The 25,253-nt window shown below is 44.2% G+C and overlaps 1 protein-coding gene across 8 annotated transcripts in view; it reads right to left on the bottom strand.

Annotated features, from left to right (window-relative positions):
* Nucleotides 1-25,253, bottom strand: part of LOC135905513 (cell adhesion molecule Dscam1-like) — a 910,071-nt gene that overhangs the window by 794,332 nt on the left and 90,486 nt on the right. For 2 of the 8 annotated variants that reach the window (XM_070535539.1, XM_070535545.1), the window contains exon 1: nucleotides 21,492-21,582. The exons of 4 other annotated variants lie outside the window; for them this stretch is intronic. The gene's annotated coding sequence lies outside the window, so the exon portion shown is untranslated. Of the gene's footprint in view, nucleotides 1-17,858; nucleotides 18,012-21,491; nucleotides 21,583-21,863; nucleotides 21,957-25,253 lie in introns of those variants that run through there. 2 more of the 8 variants (XM_070535542.1, XM_070535540.1) reach the window with 2 other exon arrangements.

The raw sequence follows: 25,253 nt of genomic DNA, 5'->3' as shown, positions 1-25,253 counted from the left end.
GAACCCATTTGCCACAATCATTTTCAATTTTCTGCAATAGCACCGTGATGTATATCTTATTCTTACTCTTCATTATAAAGCTACCGTATTGAACTTTCGCGTTAACTTCTTTTTATGCAATGTGACGGCCGAGACACCGAAATAAATAACACTATGAAACTCACATGCGAAACAAAGCAGTTTAAGTGAACTTCCCTGTGGCTTTGTTTTTCGTGTGTTTTTTTTTTGCAAATTTACGGTTGTTTTTACTGGTGCGAGGGTGATAGAAAGGCGTTAACGATGCATAACAAATACAACATTATTTTACAAAACCCGGTCTGCGCCCTGGCTTGTCGCTAGGGAGATCTAAGTGGAGTAGCTACGGTTCTTTGCTCTAAGACGCCGAAAAAAACAAACTTTTCAGCATTTAAGTTTCCGCTGTCTCGTACAGTGAAAACATCAAAAGTAAATGAGGAGACAACAGATGATGTCAGCATGTTGTCCTGTACGCTGCAGGCTTTCTGAAACAGGGGTGAAACATGGGTTGTCCGGAGAGCAGTAAGATACACGTGTTACAAAAATGCGTTCTCTTTGACAACCACTTCGGCCGCGATGTCGCGACATTTTTGGGAGGCGTGGTTCTGAAAGCTCGGTTGAAACCTCGGTAAGGGCGCGTCGTTAAAACGACGTGTTTGAGCTTCGTGTCACGGAAAACTTTCCTTTCAAAACAGGAAGCGTCTGCGCCCGGCGACTCTTTAGACCACCACGGGAAAGACGGCCTAAAAAAGGCTTTCAGCCGCAGGCGTCGCTTCAGTAGCTTAATTGGGCAGTGAAGAAGTTTCATTTTTGTTCTATTTTTGGTGTCAACTATAAGAGACGTGTTTCGAGATGGTAAACGAAAAACACGTGTGACAGTCGCGTTAAAAGAAAAATAAGTCAGTGCGTTGTCACACCTTTGCGCGTCTGAAAGTTACCACCTAAGTAACCTAACACTACCCGACGTATTATGTTTGAAACACGACCCGAAAAAAAACATACCTCTAGTTTTTCACAGGAGAGGTTAAACGTCGATGCCATCCACACTCTGCCACTCACAGGTAAATTCTTTCTTCCTTTTTTTTTTCAAGTCGCTCACTTTATTTTTTCTCTTTACTTTATCAATTCTTCAACTCATTTGAAACAGCAAATAATTTTCGCTATAATTTCCTTGCTTTCATTATCTTTTAGCTTAATATTATTGTCACTAACCAATCTGAGACCCTCTCTTTCAGTATATATTGACTGTAACACGAAGCTGTTATGGATGTCTGTATGGGTTTTATGTGTAGCTTCCACCAATCTTCTGTTTGATGACACCTTTCTTTACATTTAACTTTGTTATAAATATAAACAACGGATAAGCACAAACGGGCAGCGCAGTCCGTGTGTGCTACCTCATTGTCCCTGTGCTTCTTGTGATGAAACTTCAAGATGAATCACTGCCGGTTTCCGTCGTACATTTGAGTGACTTTCGGTTGAATTACCATTTCCCTTTTGATAAGATTTACTCCGTCCAGCAAATTCGCCTTGAAGTTATGTTGCTTATCAGCTACCATTAGGGAACACAAGATGGTGTACCCTCAGAGTTTCTTGAGAAGAATTTCAACGATATCAACTCCGCTCAGTCGCAAAAACACAATTATGAAGAGTTAATGTATCCCGTTAATATTAAAGTGCGCATTCTATATTCAAGGGAGAGCATTTTTGTCGGCCAATCTTTTCAAATATGAGAACTAGCTTCCAAGAACAGCTCAGGGGCTATGAGAAACGTTTAATGGAAGACTTGGTTAACGTTCCTCAAGCAAAGTAATTGCACGAGCTCGCATTGCCAAGCGCTTGAACCGCTTTGCCTTCCATCCGAATAGGAATCTGGTCGTAGGGATTGGCAGACGGATTATGGATACTGCAATAAGTGCACACACTGCATAGATGACCATATCACAGCCAAAGCGTTGCACATACGCTTCGCCCCGCACATCACCTGCATTTCTCTGAAAGACTACATCGACGCTTATCTTCCGTTTATGTTTGGCTCTGTGCAACAATATGAAATTGATGCACAATTGGTGCATTGATGGGCAACAAAGTTGCCCATCACATGCATTGCTGTTGCGGTAAAGCACCACCGACTATCATCGTTTTGACAGAAAAACCAGTGCCTCCGTACATAAAACACGATACACATTAGATATAGGCGGCGAGCTCCTCCTCAAAGAATCTCGCAGTCAGTTATAAAAGCTCGTTCAAGTGTGTCAGTTCGTGTAAGCAACTCTCGCAGTTAGCGGACATAACTACACCAGCATTGACTTGCTCAGTTTTCATGGCTCGAAGCAGCAGTACAAAAACATAGGAAAAAGCAAAATAGATAAAGTGGTTCCGGCCAATGTCACTTAGTGTCACTTCTTCAAAATTTGTTACGCGTTGACAATTTTTTGTACTCGAAGGTATTCGGAGGCATTGGTTGAAGGCAGCATAAATTTGCAGCAAAGGAAAAAAAAATAAAGAATTGAAATTACAAATTCGTGTTGACCTAGAAGTTTGCATCCAAGAACGCAGAAAAACCACTGCGACATCCGTTATGAATCTTGCGAGATACGCTTCTGCATACTACGCAGCTAAAATAATCATGCAAAAAAGATGCGAAGCAGATTGCCCAAAGGAAGAAATCTACGTCACCGTGAATATGTCCGCGGAGAGCACGGAGGAAGAACTCATCCATCATGGCTCGCGCATCGTTCGTCCTGAATCGCTCCGACGCTATGTCACAACCACGAACGAAGGAAAAACTGTCAGAGGGTTATTTTTCCCCGACCACCAGGCAACATCACCCCGCGTGACAGAGATAACCAAAAAAAGCGATAGGGCGCGAAGTTCTTGGTGGTCTTGGGAGGCAGCCTCTGATGCTTTGTGATAGAGCGATCGAGCCACTGCTTTGGGGTATACGCTGCAAAAATTAGCGTGCGCAGTCAAGTGACAATAAAATGAACGTGCTCCTTTTGAACTCTTCATCAAACGGAGATCGGAAATGCAGGCACCCCTAGAAATTGCCGTTTTACGCTTTTCGCGGTGTCTTCTTTTTTTTTTGCTCTTGTTTTCATTCACGTTCTTTTACAGCGCTCGCGCGAGCCAATCTTTGTGCGAACGGAACGTAATTGGTGTCATTCCTTTTCCAAAGGCACGACGCTATGTATAAACTTATCAATTTGTCTACTCATAGTATCTGCGCCCGTTTATACTTTCAGGCAGTGCTGCTCAATTGCTACTCAATTCGCGCATGTCAGTCGCGTTTGCAGCAAGTTTCGGTCACGACGGGAAGGAACTCTTATTTGTTATCTATGGCTGAGAGTATTATTCACTAACACCTACTCCTTCCTCATCAAATGGTCAGAAGTCTAGAATTTGAAGGTATTGGATGCCACGAAATTATTGCGCACATTCAGTGCGATTGTCTTTGCTTCAGATAACAAAGAAAAGTCATCATTACCACGCTAGAAAACCTTGACAACCATCCCCTCAAGAAAAGCAAAATTATTAAATCAGGGTCTCCACCGATATCAGCCCGTGTTCGTCTAAAAGCGGTAGCATGTTTCGACATAAAACACCGGGCCTCACTGAAAAATTGCAGTCGTTGTCGGTAGCTTTCATTCCGTTTGCGCAGACATATTTCCTTCTTATCTTCTCTTGTATTAGCGACATCTTTTCTGCCCTTACTTGTTCTTCCCGTGCAGAGTACAAAATGGAACCCTTATTCTAATTAACCTGTCTTTCTTCATTTACACATTGTAAGACGTTGTGTTGCTCAATTTAAACATCGGCACAGGAAACAGGTTTTCTTGGGTATGTGTTTTATTGCAGCATTAAGAGCCACGGTTACCTATATTAGAGGGAACTTTGAGGAGGATGGCGCTGTCTTTGATGTCCATTTAGTTAAACAAAGAAACGAAATTGCGAAATCAAAAGCACGTACTGTTCTTACACGAATAATTGTAGCTGTAAAAAAGCGATTTGTGATAATGAAATAGAAGAATAATGTCGCAGAAGTGCCAAAACGAGAGGGTCCCAAAAGTAAAGATAGTGCAGTTTTGAAGAAGCAAGATCAGTAAGTATCAAAGTTACGTTAATATTAGCTACTATCTTAAGTCAACAAATTTTGAATTCCACTCCACATCAAGGAACATGAAGCTAACGTCTTCACCTTTATTACTCCGGTTGCAAAAAAATACATTCCCACTCAAAAATTACTCTAGCAAACAAATATTTGTTTTATTCAATTGCGAGGTTTCAAGTGCCAAAACCACAATCTGATTATGAGGCGCACCGTATAGTGGAGAACTCCAGATTATTTCGACCGCCTGCGTCTCCTTAACGTGCACCTAAAGCTAAATACACCGGTGTTTTTGCATTTCGTCCCATGGAAATGCTCAGGCTGAGATTTGGTAATATGACCGCGTACTCAGAAGCGCATCACTTAGGCCAACGTAAACTAAATTCACAGAACAAATATTTAGTTAATAGTTCCTTTGGTAAATCATCCACAAATTAAATCTGCGCTGCAACTATAACATGCAATTAGAAGCACGGGTTTTGCGTCATTATATGAGCGTAAAGCTGAATTTCGAGATATCGAACTCGGCGTACAAAAACGTAGCGTACGGCTTTTGCCGGGCTAAGACACATTTTTTGCATCTTGCACCTGTGTCGTAATGCCTTCCGCCAGACCCCTATCAGTATCTAAATTTTCTATATATCACTCATAATTTCCATTGCACCATTTTTGATACAATTCGCTGCCTAAAAACTACAATTTCTAAATGTAACGACTGTACAACATTGTCTTCAGAAAATAGGATCCTGTGCAGCGTTAGTTTGTGAAAGCAAAAAGAGGGGCCAATCAAAATACGACCAATCATCATTTCGTACAGGAGTATATGGTCCATCAACTTACACTCCAGAACAGTTATTTTGGGGCATGAACAGGGGCACACAAAATGCCTTGTCCTGCAAACTGGCATTTTAGCGTCTTACGATTCTGTGCTAGGACAAGCCAGGCGAATACAAAAGAAAATCTAGCGTCACATGGATAGGTTAGCACGTCGACGTCGTACAATGTTTTTCCAGTCACAAGACCCCCGGAAGCCACTTTCCCGTATTTGAAGAACTGTACGTGGTCTGTGTTCCCTCCCTGAACAACGCTTCCCATTCAAAACGCTGGCGCTCTTCAAGAAGCGACTGGATGTTGAAGTTGCACGAGACATTTGTGCAAGGATAGCTGGCCAAGCAACTGGTCCAGGCCCTCCTATCCCAGTGACATCTGTGCTTTTACATGACTACCGCATGGATCGTCCTTTTACAATGGAGCAACTTGAGGCAGCTCTTGCTCTATGCTCTATAGCGTTCTTCATCCCCGTGAGCAGACGAAATATCATAAAGTGCCCTTTGTGCGACATTAGTGAATGCGCCCGGAGGGAACTGTTAGATCTCTACAACGTATCCTGGCAATATGGCATGGTTCCCGAAGAATGAAAGACAAGCCGCTTGGTCCCTCTCCTGAAGCATGGCAAGTCTCCGCTTGAACTCACTTCATACCGCCCAATAGCTAGCGCTTTCCAGCTGTGTGGAAAAGATAATGGAAAAAATGTCCTTGCCCATTTGTAGTGTTACCCGGAACACTACAACAACTTCCCAAATTGCATGGCTGGTTTTCCTCGAGACGGCTCATCAATGGAGAGTGTTGCTGATCTCGCTACGTATATCCAGCGTCAAAAGTAAAATACTATCTGGAGCTTTCTTTGATGTCAAGGGGGCATACGATAACATAACTCACGAGGCTATTCTCGATGTCTAGAGATGGTTGGCCTAGGGGCAGACGTTTTCAATGGATCTCTAATTATCTATTTATGAAAACGTTCTTTGTGTGTACCGGTGATGGCCAAACCGCACTACACTACACCTATCAAGGCGTTACTCAAGGCAGACTGCTATGCCCCACCATATTCCACGTCAGATTCACTGGTCTTGTTGAATTTCTGTCAGTGGCGAACCAGATATCAATGTACGCTGACGATATATGTGTATAGACGTCAGGTTTGACACGTCCTCAGATACGTGCAAGACTTCAAAAAGCTGCTACTCTGGCAGCTCTATACCTCCGTAACAAAAGTCTTGAAACCTCGTCAGACAAATCTGTGCTGGTGGCATTCACTCGCAAACCAATGAACCCCTATGCAATATCTATAAATGGTCAGATTATTTCTTATGAGAACCTTTGCCGCAGCAGTACTTAACCAGAATAGACAATGCTGCACAAGCTTGATATATAAGCATGACACGCATCGATACGGCAGAGGAAGCGGCTATAGCATTAGCCTTAGCACAAACCAACGCATACTATACAATCAGCGATTCGCAAGCGGCAGTAAGCAACTTCGCGAACGACCGGACCTCACCTGAGGCACCAAACGCAGTCAAAAAAGGCAGAATAACAAGAGAAGCCAGATGTGTCCGAATCCTGTTGATATTAGCCCCCACCCCCGACTCAACGGGTGACGACAACCCTAACGCTGCGGCACACAACATAACTCAGGACTCAGTATCCGAGCTTCGGCGACCGTAAACCCCTCAACAAGGCCCATCGAGGTATTGGAATGGGAAGACAGAATGACCAAGTTCAACAACATCACAAACTATTACAAGAGGCAAAGATGCACTTATCCACCACTCCATCCACAACTGAATAGATCGCAAGCTGTCCAGTGGCGACAACTCCAAACGAAATCATATAAGAGGCCGACACTAATGCATGCTATTTATCCAGAAATATACACAACAGATAGATGCAAAGTGTGTGGCACCAGATCCACGATAGAACATAAGCAGTGGGAATGCCAGGGACAAATACTCGATAATGAGAGCGAGACCTCCATCGACAGCCTCCGCGCGGAACGTCAGGCCTCGCTGCTAAGCTCGAACCTTGAAGACCAACTCTGGACAGCTCAGCGGGCGAAGCAAGCCGCCGGGAGACAAGAGCTCTCGGACGTTACCGTGGCGGGTGGCCCGGCCCATTAACTCGCCGGACGCCAATCGTTCTGATTCAAAAGAAAGTTTTCTCACTCACTCACTCACTCACTCACTCACACACTCACACGCTCACACGCTCACTCACTCACTCACTCACTCACTCACTCACTCACTCACTCACTCACTCACTCACTCACTCACTCACTCACTCACTCACTCACTCACTCACTCACTCACTCACTCACTCACTCACTCACTCACTCACTCACTCACTCACTCACTCACTCTCACAGATTTCTGGGCATAATCACTGACAGAGATCTCTCATGTAGCCCGCACGTTACCTACTTGATACAGCGCCTGGCCAGCAGTCTCCCAGCTTTTCAAGTTCCTGGGTGGAAAGACTTGGGGAATGTCAGTGCATGCAACGTCTTTTCGAAATACAGCTTTTTGAAATACAGCTTGCCCGTATTGACCAACAGTCACCGGACAAATCTTCGTGTTCTACAAGCTATTCAAGCTCGAGCTTTCGGAGCTTGTCTTGGTTTGCCTAAATGCATCAACAGTGGCGACTATTGCCATCGCCCGAGATCAGCGAATACAAACGCACACTGCGATGGAAGTGCTGAGAGTACACGTTAGGCGCGTTGCCCCAGCCCGTTACCATCATCTTCCCCAAAACGTAAATTATTGTAATAAAAAGCGTACTTATCCCGCACAAGGTGCGTCCCCAGGGCAAACTAGAAGAAAATTGATATAGCCCCCCTACCTCTCCCCCTCTCCTCCGGGTCGTGTCTCTGGGATTTTACTAATTGTAAAGTTCAAATGCTGGCAGGTATGTACTTTGCAATTGTGTCGTTATACGCTTTCAAAATAGTTTTGCCTAGCACTGTCACCAGCAGAACCACACATCTTTGTGCCAATCGGGAAGGAAGAACACTCTGCTGAAGCAAAGAACTCAACGAGTATATCATTTTTACTTCATTTCGGCACGTGTACTACCTAAACAAGCGTTTGCTGCAGAAACACTTTGTAACACTCGTCACGCTTTATGAAGGTAGAATTGATATTAGTACACTCAACATTGTCTCGGTCATCCGCTGTGCTACTGTCGCTCATTGATCATGTTGTCCTACGACAGTAGCTCCTAGTTCCGTATAAGATTTGAAGTCTTCCTTCAAGAGCTACTTGAATTGATATTGCTGTAGAAACTAACTTTTACCCTTTCAGTATACTTCCAAGAACAATTACACGAAAAATTACGCATGAATCAGAAAAAGAATATGATGGGTGCTTGGTAAATGTACCTGACACACCTTTTCATGACATCTGTACAACGGGCATACACACCAGTCCCTTCTATTATAGTAAAGTATGCTATAATATTCTCACCAGTGAGTCTCATTTTTACTGATCATCACCTTGGCTGCAACAACCACTATGATGTTGCAAACAGTGCCCCTGCTTTAATATTTCCTTGGTCGCCAAAATAATATCAACGCCGTGAAAAATAGAAAAATTCTTCGGGTTTCTGGATTACCGTAGACAAATGATCAAAGCTCACCTCGTGACCGCTCTCCAGCGTTAGTTGTAATCATGCGAGCGGCGAGCATTAGACCATTAGGTTTTCCTTTTCGTCCGCTGCTTTGTCGAGCGTTGCCTCAGCGAAAATGATGCTGCCGCAGGGACAGGGCCCCATATTTCCCAAAGCATTACAGCAGCCTCCGCGATAACATATGTATTACTTAGGTACGTAACAAGCCAACGTTCCTTTGCTGCATCATTTGTCAAACTTGCATTGGCTGCGCTTCGGTGCACCAAACCTTTCAGCCGGGAGCCACTCAAAGGTTTTATGTTGGAGGCTTTCCCGATAACTTACTTAATGCATCACACTCAGCGCATCCATCTAGAAGAGAAGACAGGAGAAATTTGAATTTACGGCGAAGCCATGTCTTCGCTGTGTGACTGATCGTACCGCGAAATTGGACCCCACGGTATAGATCAGCGACGGAAAACGAAAAAATGGGGAGGCTCATAGCAAGCGCTGACCAAGTTCATTCATACTTTGCCTAAAAAGAAATGAGACAAAAAAAAATTACGACAGAATCCATCTCAAGATAACTACCGAGGGTAATTTGATTAGCGTTCTTGTAATTTAGCCACACACCGTACTGCTGAGGTCACGTACATTTATTGTCAGTATTGCTCATTCAAAGACCTGCTCTACTCAAATTCTCAAGGGCTTCTGAATTGTGCAACCGACTTTGAATGTTTAGCGCGTAACATGGCGTTATTCTTTCAATTTTTCTCACTTGATTTCTTTATTTGCTTCTTCTGTCACCTTTTATTCCATTATCCCTTTCCTCAGCAGATGGTAACCATCCGTTACTTACACTGGCTTACCTGCCTGTATTTCCTTCAGTTTTTCTCTCTGTCTCTCTCTTTCCTTGTTTCGGCTATGTACAACGTGCACTGTCTCCGGTATCAGTCGACATTGCTGGGGCACTCGCTTGCCAAAGTTGACAATGGTCATGACGGCGTGACAACTACTGTAGACGAAGCAGTGCCGACGATGACAAGGCGAAGACGGATGTCGATGGAACGGGAAAAGCTGTACGACGACGACGGTTTGACGATAAGATGGTAATTCTGAAATGAGGACGATGTTATACAGAAAACATCGCGACGATGTCGGTATGGAGATAATGATATGACGATGAATATGTGACATTCACGTGACAATGACACTTTGACAACAATAGAATGGCAAAGCTTCATGGAATGACTGCGATGGCACAAACACGACGTAATGACGACAATGATAGAGAAATAGCTGCATGAGAGTGGTTGCCTGGTGATGACACAATGGTGACGATGGCATGACATCAGTGGCATAGTCCCGATTAGAGGACAAGATGATTATGGTAGAATGACAAAGCGTGAATGGCGTAGTGGAATGACGTAGCCAGTATAATGACGATGGCATGACGACGACTGTGTGACTAAGATAGAATGATGACGGTAGCATGACAAAAGTCAGGTGACAAAATTGGAGTGATGACAATGGAAGGACCACAACTGCACCACGATGACATTATGACAACGAATTCATGACGACTGTATGGCGACAACGGCGTGACAATTATGGCACGATGAAAGTGGCAGAGCAAAGCTGGAAGTACAACAATACAACGAGTATGACGGCATCCCGGCCATGCACACATACAGGGTCCGTTATGAAAGTATTGCGCATGATTTTATTAAGACGCGACTATCCATCGCACCACGGTGAAACCGGTCGGGAAATGTGGCGAGGGTTCTGCCCTACACATGTCCACATTTGCGGTACATGGGATAGTGAACGAGAATATGCAAATGCGCAAGGTCTGCACAAAGCTTGTGCCGCAAGTGTTGACGGAAGAGCAGAAAGAACTTGGAGTTTTGCGCTGTCAAGAATTGTTGGATTTTATTCAAAATGAGCCGGACTTTGTTAACTCTGTTGTAAACGCAGACAACTCCTGGATGTGCGAGTATGACCCAGAATCGAAAAGGCAGAGCAGCGAGTGGCACAAAAAATCACCCTCCTACCCCAAGAAAGCGCGAATGAGCAAGTCTGGCATCAAAACGATGCTCATTGTCTTCTTTGACGCCCGAGGAATCGTCCACTTTGAGTTTGTACCGCAGGGAGAAACTGTCAACTCAGCCTTTTATCTGGAGATGCTCAAGAGATTAAACTGCCAGGTCGCACGCGTGAGGGCCGACATCAAGGACACAGTCAAGCTCCAGCCTGACAATACTCCAGTCACATGTCATTCATCATTACGAACTTCCTGGCCCGTAGCAGCACCCCAGTGGTCCCACATCCCCTTTACAGTCCCGACTTGGCTACAAGCGACTTTTCTTTTGTTTCCCCCGATTGAAGAGAGCGCTGAAAATAAAGCATTGGGAGACCGTGGAAAACATCCAAAAGCATGCTACAGCGTTCCTGGGAGACATTCCCGCCGAGGACTTCCAGGGTGCCTTCCAGGCGTGGCGGACACGCCTCCGCAGTGTATTGATGCAGGGGGAGAGTATATTGAAGAATTTTACCCATTTGTGCAGGTCCGGTCAATAAATCCATCCCACAATATGCGAATTACTTTCATAATGGACCCTTTATCTAGTGATCCAAACCATTAGACAACTTAGGCCACTGTGTCAGCGCAGAAACCGTGACGATGGTCACACGACGACAGTATATGACGAAGGAATGACGACGATGGAATTACCGCTACGGCATCTCGACTATGAGCATGACGACAGGGGTTTGACAACTACAGTGTGACGATGATGGCGTGACGGGGGGTCGGGTGACGAAGATAGCGTGACGACGATAGAACGACAACGGCAGTATCACGACGACGGTATGAAAAGGAATTTGTGACGATGAAGCAACTACAGCGATGGCGCGATGACGATGGCATGGCGAGAGTCGAATGGCGAAGCTGGAGTGACGGCGATAGAACTACCTCCACGTCATCACGATTATAGTACGACAAGCAATGTACGGTGACCGTATGACGATAATACCATGACGACGACAACATGAGGAGAGTCAGAAGACACAGCTGGAATGACAACGACGTAACGACTACGACGGCACACGACAACGAACACCTACCTAGTGACGAAAGCTATCAGACAACCTAGGCCTTTTGCTCGGCATAAAAGGAGCGACTGCGATAGCATGACGAGACTTTCCACGACGGCATCATACCACTCTAGCTCCAAGACATCTTGGGCTCCTGTGTTGACGCGACAGGACTGATGGACGGACGGATGGACGGATGGACGGACGGACGGACGGACGGACGGACGGACGGACGGATGGATGGATGGATGGACGGGACGGACGGACGGACGGACGGACGGACGGGCGGACGTATGTATGTATGTATGTATGTATGTATGTATGTATGTATGTATGTATGTATGTATGTATGTATGTATGTATGTATGGATGGATGGATGGATGGATGGATGGATGGATGGATGGATGGATGGATGGATGGATGGATGGATGGATGGATGGACGGATGGACGGACGGACGGACGGACGGACGGACGGATGGATGGATGGATGGATGGATGGATGGATGGATGGATGGATGGATGGATGGATGGTATGATTGGTAATAGCAATTTATTTTTTTATTTCAAGATTACTGCCAGCTTCTGATTAGAGGCCTTAAGCAGGAGTAGTTATATACTGATTTCGTAAGTGAAGACGCTAAAATGACGGAGGATAAAGAAGAAACACACACACACAGGGTGCCTCAACAATGTTTAATCAGGAGAAAACGCCACCGATTTATACTAGGAGCACAATCACAGTTTCTCAGGGCGCATTCGCGTTCAAGTAAAGCAGTTCTTTGCGTGACAGTGATATGGATGCAACACTTACCAGTTATCAGCTGCTTCAATGATTCTTTTGGCCTCAATTATTAATCTAACCCATTTGTCACGGCTTCTGGCAACCACAGCGCAGGCGTGGAAGTCTGGCTTACATCTGCAATTTCTACAATGAATAGCCAGGTGGCCCTCCCTCCCATTGTTCACTTTGTTATTGTGTTGCCTCAGCTTGTCATTCAGGCACTGCTCTGTTTGGCCCACGTACTTTTTACCACAATTTAAAGGAATCTCATAAACAACTCCTGCCTGACAATCTACGTATTCTACGTATGCCTACGTATGCCTACGTATCTACGTATACCTGACAATCTACGTAGGCATCCTGTGTGTGTGTGTGTTTCTTCTTTGTCCTCCGTCATTTTAGCGCCTTCGCTTCAGAAATCATGCTTAACCAACACGCCCAACTATCCATCCTAACGTAGTTATATACATGACGAACAATACATTGAGTACAGGGTGCGAAGGGCGAGCAAAATGAAATACGAAGGGCAGATTTTAGCAGTGCCATAAGCCTGCAGCCACTGAGAGCTCAGAAGCTCCCCGCAGCTGACTCCGATTATGAAACAGTGCTTAATTCTGCAATGATTATGATTGCACGCACTTCATCTTCTTAAGTACATGCACGAAATCTTCCTGACAAATCGAAACGTTCTTGCTTTACAATAAAAAAAGATTATAACTGAAGAAAGTTATACGAATGGCGTTTGTAGATGCGAAAAGAAATTCATAAATATAAAATGCACATAAGGATGTGTGTGGGAATAATCGAATCAAGAATTATCTTTGCCTACCGCACCCGAGTTTCCGCCCCGAGCGAGAACTCGGGTGTGGTAGGGGCAGCATGTGGTGGGCCCCATGTTGTGGGCAGCATTTTGGCGGCAGTATGTTGCTTGTCCAAAGCTATGAATCTGGAAAAAAATATGAAACATATTATGGAACATGGAATCTGACGGCGTGGAGGCATTCTGAGTAAATGAGAGCCCATGCTAGCGTATATCTTCATTTTTCAGATCCCCATCACCCATCGAAAATACATAGTCATTAGGCTTCTTTAAAGAACCTTCGCCCCTGTTTGGGCATTGCAAAAGAGCAGCCGTGTTGCGTAGACGGCGTGGTGGCAAGCGCGTCTGCGAAGTACGAAAAAGCTCCACGACGCAAATCCAATTAAATTAAATTATAGGCTTTTGCGTGCCAAAACCACTTTGTGATTATCAGGCACGCCGTAGTGGAGGAATCTGGAAATTTCGACCACCTGGGGTTCTAAAACGTTGAATTTGCCACCAGCTGAATTTTCAAACAGGAGCCCACGCACCCTTCCTCTCGATTGATTTGCGCTTCCAGCTAGAGCGTGAGGGTCGCACGCACCAATGCCTCTACGTAACACGCACTGCCTGAAAGATCACGAATTGGCACGTGACTTCGGTACATCGCCCGATGAGAGCTTGCAATACAGACACTCGGAATACCCCGCTCAGCAGAAAAAGAGAAAAACAAAGAAAAAGAAGGCGGAGCTCGGCGGCGTGAACGTGACGTGACCTCATGGCTCCGGTATGGGAGAAGGCGAGGAAGCACTGTTATTCGCGGCCTCTAGTCGAGGCAGATGTGCGCTTACGGTGCCAGTGAAATGCACCTCCTTGCATCACAACGTGGCATTTTATTTTTCCAGCCTTTTATGTACCAATTTGCAGAATTCTTACGGTAGAACGCTCCATCGACGTCACCCTACAAGTTCCAGTATAGAACTGGACCTTGCTGAGGGGAACTTAAGGATATCTTATTCAGCAATATTTTCCCAAGATTACATCTATTGATCAACTAAGGCACTCAGTTATGTTTAAAAAGCAGTTTTCCCGTATTGGAGCCACCGTCTATTCTTGCTCCTACAAAATGGGCGAGCCAATTTGCTTAAGTTTTATTCCTGGGTTTTACACCGATAACAGGCAAAGCACAGCTTGAAATCACAAAACTTTACCTCATTTTCTATCTCACGATGGTCTCAGTAGGTTTAAATAAATTTCTCAGGGGAAAAGGGTCACCCAGTCGTTTGTAGCACGAAGCTACAAACGGGTGGAAACAAGTATTCTTTTCATCAACCTTTCTTTACCTTGCAGGCTTCTGTAGAACTTATTGGCCAATTAAATATCTAGTAGCCATTTCGAATTAGATCTTTTGTTCACAAGACAGTTGGAGTTTCATTGTGTGTGATGAACTAACCATATGTGCTTGCATTCCAAACTTGTCAAGCTTCTACGCAACCTATTATCTTTTGCCATAGTTTCATAAGTATTTACAACACTGCCGCGTCTTTTTCTATCCACCCCGTAGCAGCTCATAAAGCGAATTTGTAAGCGGTGGACTCCTTCTCATGGGAAATCGAAGATTCAGCAGTGTCTACTTAACTTCAAAAATCTCTTACGTAAGCATCCCTAAAACATCCAAGTTAAGTACCTATTGAGGCACCAGTTCAGGGTACTTTCCAACTCGTCACATAAGTTTTCCATTTTAAGCCCCGTGAACTTTCTATCTCGGGTCCCTTGGGAGTCTACAACATTTTTTGGCGGCACAAGTCAGACTACTATCCTTAGACTCAATTTACGTGATAATCTCTGTAGACTGTAAGCTTGAGCTTTAGGAATTTGCAGCATTACTGCCAGACCGACTGTCATTAGGAGTCAATCCCTGAAAAATTATATAAATGGTATTTGAATATCAGCGTTATCAGGAAAAGAGCAGGTATAAAGCGCTTAACAAACCAGGGACGAAAAGAGAGAGCCCAACATCTGTGCTAACGTTCAATAAATAGTTTATTGGAAATCGAGACACACATAGATTACATCGACGGCGTACATATATGCCATCGCAAATGCCCTGCACACCACCCTATAACTGTTATATTGCCATACCAGTGCCGAACGTCAAGCCTTGGCAAGTGTACGAAAAGACTATGCTCTTACCAGTTTACCAATAAGACAAAAGCTAATTGCTGCCAAAATCTACGTAGACCAAGATTGTTCTTATGTAATCAAAAATGCGAGTCCATGGGTTAATTTTAGCAGCTGGGAAAAAAGCCTGATCGTAGAGAATAAGCTCAAGACGCCTGTACATAACTGCTGCCTTGAGAAATGGACCTGATAGCGCAGCTGTAGCACTGCATGAAGAGGGCGAAGACGAACAATAGTGATTTTTTGCCACTTATATGTTTTTCGCGCTAGTGCCAGGACTTTGTGTGCAAATACAGAAGTATCTCAGAAACGAAATGTCCTCCGTGGCTCTCCGCAACGTATTCTTTATTTTCCGATCTTGTTTGTAACGGTCTGCAACTGAGCGATGACAGGTCGAAAAGCCAGGCCCAATCATATGGAGGCTTCTATTGTCCGGCGACCCCAAGTTACTGAAAAGGCGGTGCGCCAGCTGACAGTGCCACTGATCCTTCTGATATGGAAGCCTGAGGCGTGGCCACCCTTGGGCACTTATGTAGTGCTGGAATGTTTTCCTTTTGCAACATTTTTCTGAGGACGTGCGTCATTGGACACAGTGGCCAAACGTGCGTTCATGGGAGATTTATCAACAGCATAGACGATGAAATGATAAGTAGAAAGAAAAAGAGAGAGCGCGAAAGCAAAAAGAGGCAAGTCAGGGATGTTAAGAAAGGAGTATCCAGTTTGCTACCCTTCACGGGGTTAGAGGAAATAGAAAGAGGAAAACATTGAAAAAATGGGAGAAAAGGAGCACTGCGTGCACACAGGATGATGCGCACAATTATAAACGATGACTCAGGGTGAGCTACAAATAAAAAAAAAACGGCATTAGTAGCAAACGAATGACGTTCTGCGCCAGCGATGAACGTGGTCACGGTCCAAGAGTTTTCGTCTTACTTGGATGTTCCGGAGTCTAGTCGGTTTGGTGCCGTCGCTAAATAGATGCGTTGGACGTATTATTATATTAGCATCTCAAACATAAAAAGCACCTAAGAAGAGTTACGAGCTCGGGGTACATAAGTTATTTTTGCTATAGAGTAACGCATCGCTGCTTTGTTATCTGCCCCTAAAGTTTTAATAGCCATTCAGATGAAAGGGTTATTGTACTTAAATGTATTAACATATACTGAGTTATTTTGTTTTTAATATACCTTGTATTACTGTACTGACATGATTGATTTACCTGTGTGTCATCGTGAAATCTATAAAATATTCTATACTGTGAAATCAAGCAAGCTGAGAAGTATTACCTTATTTCGTGAGCATTATGGCATAACCTGATGTTATTTTTGTGTCATTTAACAATTTGTTGTTTATAGAAAAGCCGATAATTCAATATTTGCTGACATTGCCCACTTTATTTCCATAAATCAACGAGGAAGTACAAACAAGAATTGCCACATCGGTAAAGCTGCTAAAATGGTGTTTTGCTTGGTGGTGCTAGGTACGCAACTTTCGCATTCAACCCAACATCTAGCCTAGACGTGCGTCCATATGGCGAAGAGAGGAAGGCGGATTCTCGCAGGCGAAGAGGGTGGAAATTCAGCACGCGCCAGCACAGCGACCATTGTCAATTGCGCAATATGCAATGCAGAAAGAACGCGGACAGTGTGTCATTTCCTGTGGGAGTTTTTGTGGCTAGAAAATACACTGTAGAAAGCACCTTTTCTGCACTCTATATTTACTAAGAATTGACGACTCTTTCACAGACGGACTCCGGGCGATTTCTTCAGTCCCTCGAACCATGACGTTTTTTAACAGGTGCACCTCGTTGTCAAACAAAAAAACAGACGTGTCACTAATGCAACTCGTGCGTCTCTCTTACTAACGTTATCTTACTAACGTATCCCCACTCCTGCCAATTACCTTGATCTGACGCAGTAGTGGCTGGCATCTGTCAGCCATGCAATGCGCAGGTAAATGCGCATTACCTTTGTTAATAATAGACAGTGAACGCTCCCGGGCCCGGTCATTGACACATCTTCCAGTTAGTTCCATGTATCCATTACACTTGTTGTAAAGCATGCATGGATTCTCAGTGACCTTAAAGAGCCTACATACAATGTTCGTTGTCTATGCAGGTGCTTCTTGAAGACCATCCCCATCGCTCGTCGGCCCACAAAGCTGTGAAGGCACTTTTGTCTTTCTCGAGGGTGACTCGGCCTATGTGAGCGCCTTTGACTCCCTCCGACTCTCCACATGCGTGCGCTAGCTCGCCGCGGCTTTGCTCTCCCTCCCCGCCGTCTCTCTATCTCATCTTTTTATTCCTTCTTTCCCGTACCCTAGAGCAGGGCAGCCAACCAGACGCATTTCTGGTTAACCTCCCTGCTTTGACTCTTTATTTCCTCTTCCTCCTCCGACATACACTGCTTGCGTTTAGCCTCCCTAACTTACATTTTCTTAGGTTTCCATCTGGCGGTTGCTCAGAAAGTGCAGGATATTTCCTTCAACCTCTGAGATGTAAGGCCGACGCTTGCTCACAAGCTTAGAGGCCTGGATTTGCCATTCTTCATGCGTGGCGTCGGTTCATCGGTAATGCAGTGCCACCTGATAGTGAGTAGGAGAAAGACGCAATCGATGTCATCGTGAATACTCGAAAGAGGGCGCTACAATTCTCTTCAAATACAAAGACGAAGCAGCTATGACGTCATTGCGGGGCACATTTCTCGGTAATTAGACAGAAGAAATTAGGGTGTCTTACTGGTCGAACAACGTTCCTAAAAACATGATACGGATCCTGAGGCTCCTATGCTAATGTCACACCAGCATAGGCAAAGCAGAGCCCGTAGACATGACTTCTTAGTGTCGCGTGCTTTCTTCTCTTGTTCGAAAGACCTCCTAGTAAAGTTCATGTTCAATGTGCACTGATGCCAGTTGCCAGTACATTTACGTCCACTGCGTTTAAGGTAGGTTTGGTTTCCAATGAGGTGATCTTGGTGCACACAAGCAAACAAACAAAGGGTCAACGCAAAACTGTCGAACGTTAAGCAAGATTAACGGTGTGTGTTATATCCCTATTTGGCACATACGAGCTGAATGACAATTTTCACAATAACATTCTTGAAAACTACGCAGAAAAAGACGAGGCAAGCGTGTGAAATTCGACCAGGATGGGCGCAGACTCGCAACTCAATTTATTGAAACGAAACACACGAAATATATGTGCTCGCAGCCCCTCCTACATGCACCATCTGGTCAGTCATGAACATATGAAAAAGCAACAAAGAACGTGGTAGACAAAAATTATTTAATAGTTCTTGCAAGTAAAACGCGTTTGATTCCATCTGTTCGGCATATACGTGCCTCACATACACTTACGTTTGCGATTGTAACACCGAAATAGTATTATTATGGCTGAATACTATGTAGCCTTAAATTAAGTTATGCTGCAGAGTCTGGCCATCTTTTCAAGGAACGTGAAAGGTCGCTCGCTTCCACTACAATTGGAGTAAATTAGGAAGCCTAAATGGCTAACGAGTGAAGGGCGAAAGGTGGAGGTCCATCAGATGTTGGCAAACAAATTGAAATGGCGCATCTATGGCTCGACAGCAATGGCCTCTTCGGGCATTGATGCCAGGGAATCACAAATGTAATATTTTTCATTTTTTCAGTGGTCTTTATGGGAGCGCCTTCCTCTAACCCCAGCAACAATAAAGTGCAGCGCTTAATGGAGAGCCCAGATAGGAACACCGCGGCATTGAGAAAGCCTGAGCAATCTTGTGAGCCAAGGTGCTTGTACGTAACAACACAGCCTTTCTCGCCAGCGCGCACATAGAGCGCGCTTTCAGTGTCGCTGCAGATGCAGTCACAAGAAAATCATACAAAAGTATAGAATTGGATTTTGAAAAAGAATTCTTAGTGATCATGAACGGTGGGCGCAGAGCTGCAGAGGACGCATTGAAAGAGTTAAGCCAGGTCGTTCTACTGATTGTATTTGTTTAATGTTATAAAATTGGGAAGGAAACTAACGTTAATGTAACGGATTACTTTAGTAATTTTTCAATGACGTTCATCTGGCAGTAATTGCAGTAACCAATTACAATTTTCGAGGTAACTGTAACTGTAAGCGGGTTCTTCTTTTTTTTCTGTAAGCTGTCCAGGTGTGATGCTAACTGCGAAAGTAAATTGTCCTGTTCGCGTTTCGGAGCGCGTTATTCTCAGCTATGGCACCAATTTGCCAGCCTGGAAATGACAACAGTGCCTCCGAAGTGAGCGCTGTTGTGCTACCCGCACGCGGCACGCAGCCTCAACCAGGAAGTGACGCCTCGGCTCTCATTCGCAGATATGTTCGCATACTATTCCACAGAATGCGCTACATGGAAAGCACGGGGTTCGCGTAATGCAAATGTCTAAGAGGATATGCTTTACTGATATAAACCATGAAATATTATTGCTACATGTATCTCTCATATAACAACGTCAGGAGCATGGGCAATTTTTTCCTGCAGTTGGTAGCTAGAAAACTGAAATTTTTTAAATATGTAAAGTTACTGCGCGATATCCAACGAAAAAAACTCGCCGCACTTGCGAGTCTGAAGAGAGCTGCGGGTCAGTTTTCTATGGGTCCCATACCACCGCGGCGTGACCATCGACGAACGCGACGACGATCTTGCGGCAAGCGTCCACTAGCTACCGCTTGGCCACATTCCTCGGGAGGGTTCCCATTCCCCCGAGTAGCGAGGATAAGCTGATCACCGTCTGGCCCCGCCTTCCAGCGATCACTACGCGTAATATTTCGTGGCAGCATCCAGTGATGGTGCTGCGCTTGCGTTTCGTGTGCTTGTGGATGGCAAGCGCGCATTTAACGCCCTGGCCTCGCCGCTACGGACAATCGAAACCGTGGTGCTGTGGAGAGCCGCGAACAATAAATAGCACCTGCGATGCAGTGCATTGGAGACAGCGACTGAGGAACACTTGAGCAACTGTCACTGTAAAATAAGTTACACCCTTAAAAATGAAGAAGGGTGTAATAATAATTCTCACCCTCAGGGTGTGAGTTATAGACACATTTACACCCTTTCTTTACTTTTAAGGGTCTAAATTATCTTGCAGTGTGCGGCGCACCAGCCGCAGCGCCGGTGCTCTCCTATTGAAACAAGGCCCATCTCGCCCGTTCGTAGCAGCTAACAAAATACTCAGTTATGCAGCGTTTTGACAGTGAGTGTGCGTGGTCATCGAGTGAGAGTGTGTTCATGTTTGCTTATGTGCGTATGACACCATGCTCGTTAACTTAGTTACTAAGTGAATGTTTACGAGTTGATGCGGCCGATAAAATTGCTATCCTTACTTCGTACAGCTGTGGACTAATTCCCTATCGCAATCCATGCTTCGCCTTTCCGGGAGAACTGTGACTCATAAGTGCGGAGCACTTTAGGGGCCCGGGATGTCGTCCGTCCAATGTGGTTGGGCGTCAGGCACCCAGGCAGATACCGCTACTAGTCAAGAGAGGGCGCCACAGCCTCTCTGAATATATCCTAGAAACAAAGAGCCGGTCTTTCTCGCCATGGACGCCGAACAGTTGGCAAGGATCGAGCGACAGCGGGCGCTTGCTCGTTAAAGGCAGTGGTGCCGGAGGACCGATTCGTCTGTGCCACAACGCGAGGCAAAAGCCAAGCGTCAACGAAAAAAGGAAGGGCCCCAGCTTCGTCAGGCCGCAGTCAAGGCTCAACAACAACGAAGGAAAGCGAATCCTGTGGTTAAAGCTCAGGAAGCTCAAGCGAAATGGCAGAAAAGACAAGCTAAGTCTATAATTCGGTTAAAGGTCAAATGCAAGCTACACGCAAACGTAGGCAAGCGAATCCAGAAGTTCAGGTTGCAGACACACAAGCGAAACGTCAGAGGAGAGAAGCTAACGCCCAAGTACGGCAACGCGAAGCGGAGATGAGACGGAAGCAGCGGCAGCTACCTGAGACCGGCAGAGTGGCAGCTTGATTGAAGCCTTTGGCCATAGTTGTAAGGTGTGTGATAGGCTGAGCTTCAATAACGCAAATAAACGCAAATAAGCAAACATAAACACAAAGTACTCACAACAATCGCACAAGGGAAACACTGGCGAATCCCTGCTCCGCACTTCCAATAGCGTTGACGTTGAGTAGTACTGCATCCATTTTTTATCGGCCATAGCCTTTGGCCATAGTTGTAAGGTGTGTGATAGGCCGAGCTTCAATAACGCAAATAAACACAAATAAGCAAACATAAATACAAAGTACTCACAACAATCGCACAAGGGAAACACTGGCGAATCCCTGCTCCGCACTTCCAATAGCGTTGAGGTTGAGTAGTACTGCATCCATTTTTTATCGGCCATAGCCTTTGGCCATAGTTGTAAGGTGTGTGATAGGCTGAGCTTCAATAACGCAAATAAACACAAATAAGCAAACATAAACACAAAGTACTCACAACAATCGCACAAGGGAAACACTGGCGAATCCCTGCTCCGCACTTCCAATAGCGTTGACGTTGAGTAATACTGCATCCATTTTTTATCGGCACCTAGCATGAGTAAACGTGAGAATGACTGTTCATCACAAATTTTGTTTTTTTCTAAATAACGTTTACTACTAGGACTGCTTTGCCCAACTGCAAGCTAGCAGATATGTCAGAAACACAGCCGACGGGTGAAGACATCTGTAATTAAACTAGCCGTTTCTTCTAACGAATGACTCAATCAATCGCTCGATCAATTCTAAAAATGATATCTGCAACAGAATTGAGCCTTCGTAAGTACAAGCATACTTATGTGCGTAACTGGGCAGTTCATAGCAAACTGGGATTATTGTGTTGGGCCTAGAGAAGTGCCTAAACGAAACCAACATAATGGCACCATTTTAAATAGCAGTAGGAGCGTTTCGGGAGCACCAGATAGTCTTCGTCCCGCGGCAAAAAGAATTAAGTGGCCAAGTGTGTCCAAAAACATCGAATTCAGTCGAACAGCGTGACCGTAAAGTTCTGCTCACGAGTGAAAGCCAAAAGAGATAGTACATAAACACTAACGAACTGTACAGACATGCGCATTGGTTTGATAAATAGAAGTTACATATATACAAATAAACTAATCATTAATAAGAAATTTATTAAAGAAATAAACTGAAACTGAAGAGCATTCACATTTCATAGTTTTTACAGGTGATGAGAGGGGTGAAAGTACATTACATCAACGTAGCACGCCACAACAAATAAGAAGCTGAAGCATACGTGACAACAATAGCAACTGTACAGTATTGTAAATTTTTGTGTTAGAGGGTCAAGAAGATTTAACACAAACCTGGAATGCAAACCTTCACATTTTCTAGGGAAATGTTAAGGGGACAAGCACTTTTTCTTTGAGATAGTTGTGTTGGCAATGGGGTGCTAGGTATTCATTCCAGGGTAAATGATTCTGGATAAATGAATGGTTTCAATACGTGATCATAACCAATACATACCTGGAATCCTATATGTGGTACAGTTCTTTCGTTCACACTAAGTTCTCTCATTTCTGATAGCAAAGGTTAACGTTCCCATTGTGTCATTATAAGCTCATAACATTTGCCTGCGCAATCTTTGGTGTGTATTTAGATTTTTCTTCCTAACGACGGCTGCCACATTGTGGATTTCAGGGCTTCGACAAGGGCGGCGTCTCATGGTAGAAAAATTTAACGAAATTGATTAGAATATAATTTATTGTTGTATAGATGTCGATTACATCTTCATAAGGAACAAAATGCGAATGTGAAATGATAGCTGTTATCTGTATTTAAAACTTCGTTAACTTAAGACATTTGTAACAGCCGCGTTCTTGCCGAACAGCACGTTCCTGGCTGAAGTATTTGGCAAAGCTGTGCAATGGATTGGTGATGACAAGGCTATCACCGAGCCAACAGAAGAACGTCAAATAATGTGCAGAAAGTGAGCGCAAGCATGACCTGAACGTGTTTTCTTAGCACCAATTCCCGCGGTATGCCAATTCATGAAGAAGCAAGCTTGACTGGAATATATATGTAAACATATATAGAAAAACTTGTTTCGTAGTCCTCACCTTTAATGTAGGTTGGACAACCCACTATGCACAGCGAAATAATCTATGCCTAGATTGTGCATGAGATACGATGAAGAGCTTTCGGACGCTCTCTCTTCGGTGCGTCTCTGCTATATTGATGCAGTATTGGTTGAATTATGTTGAAGTAATTTACAAATTATAGCTGCAAGCGATGAATTACCGATACGTCTGTGATTCCGAGGTAATCGTTTATCACTAACGCTTATTTATCACTAACGCACTAACGCATTTAACGCTCATGGTGCGGAGTTCAAGCACCTGTTAATAATGCAATTCAAATGTATTGGTCAAAAATCTGTCTTTTATAATAACGAGATGTCAGCTAAAACGAGTGGAACAGAGAGGCTTCACCAAACCACTCGGATATATTGCAAGGCTATATCCGCAAGGAACGGCATTCCTTGCAACTTAAGTATGTTAATGATGAGTGCGTCAACATTGTGTTCGAGCACCACGGTATAGCTATAAAGCTGGCCTGCTCACATTTCAAAAGCATATAGCAGCCATATGCCAGAAAGCTTATACTATATTACAAAGTCATTGCGTGCATATAGGCAACGGTATTGGTTGAAACCACAAAATTTACTTGGCCGTTAATCAAAAAGGCTGACGCGAATAACAGGGACACAGACAGAGAAGACGACAGGACGAGCGCTTCTGCCTTGATTACTTGGCCGATTCAACCAGCTTGTGATTCTTCAGGACAAACAATTTGTTTGCACTGCCATGCAAAAACTTCCAAGCTTTTTGGGACATGTGACTTCACAGTTCTTAAGCAATATGTTAAGTTATATCACGATCAATATGAATTGGATCTGCGAATCTCTGATATGTGGGATAACTTAACACCAGCAGTCATACAGAAGCGTTCTACCAACGAATACCTTATACTACATTCTGAAGCCCTGAAATGCCTTTTATTGAAAAATGGTGTTACATATCTAACTTGACAAAGTTTAGGTGGATATATATATCGTTTAGTTTGATTAGTGTATTATGTGCAAAATGAGGTGTAATAAGGCAACTATGGTATTATACTTGCAAGCGTCGTCAATAAGAGCAAATTGTTGTCTTCATTTATTTGTACTTTTCAGGTAACTTTCAACATTTCCCTTTAGATATGAAATCATTGCGCTTTCGTGGCGATGTTTCCGAACGCAATTGTGTATTGTATGGTGGGTGTCCAGCTGCCCGCGTTCGAAACAGGATATTTCGATTTTTCTTCAGGTAGATAGAAACTGCATTGTTGATACTGAGAACAGCATCTTTGTTGTCTTTTTTTTTTCGCACTTACGCCATAGAAAGCTCTCATAATTTGCTGAGAGTTCGTGCGCTTTTTACTTTCTCAGATTTCAAACGCGTCTTGTAGCATTTCTTAAGGTGAACAAAAGCATAAAAATGAACAACCTTACGTGCGTCAGTATCCAGGGCCTGTTACACTTTTCAAAAAGTCGAATGAAGAACCAACTTAAGCGAAAAAAAGAACGAAAGAGCGCCCAAACAACGTGCATAATCTTTAGCGTGATTTATCTTTTAAGGTAACTCAGCGTTGATGATAACGTTTGATGCGTTGATAATGATGCGTTGAGTACATGTACCCACGTACGTTTTGGAATTAGCCAATGCTTAGTTTGCAATAATGGCAAAATGACTCTAACTTCCTGCTCAATGCTCGCGCAAATATCTCGCCTAACTCAATTATGTGTTATCTTCCTAATGATGCACCGTATGAAAAAAAATATGCCACCAGT

Source organism: Dermacentor albipictus, chromosome 3, assembly GCF_038994185.2.
Source record: "Dermacentor albipictus isolate Rhodes 1998 colony chromosome 3, USDA_Dalb.pri_finalv2, whole genome shotgun sequence".
Classification (NCBI taxonomy): Eukaryota; Metazoa; Arthropoda; class Arachnida; order Ixodida; family Ixodidae; genus Dermacentor; species Dermacentor albipictus.
Note: the sequence above shows the minus strand (reverse complement) of the source record. Positions and strands in the feature narration are given on the sequence as shown.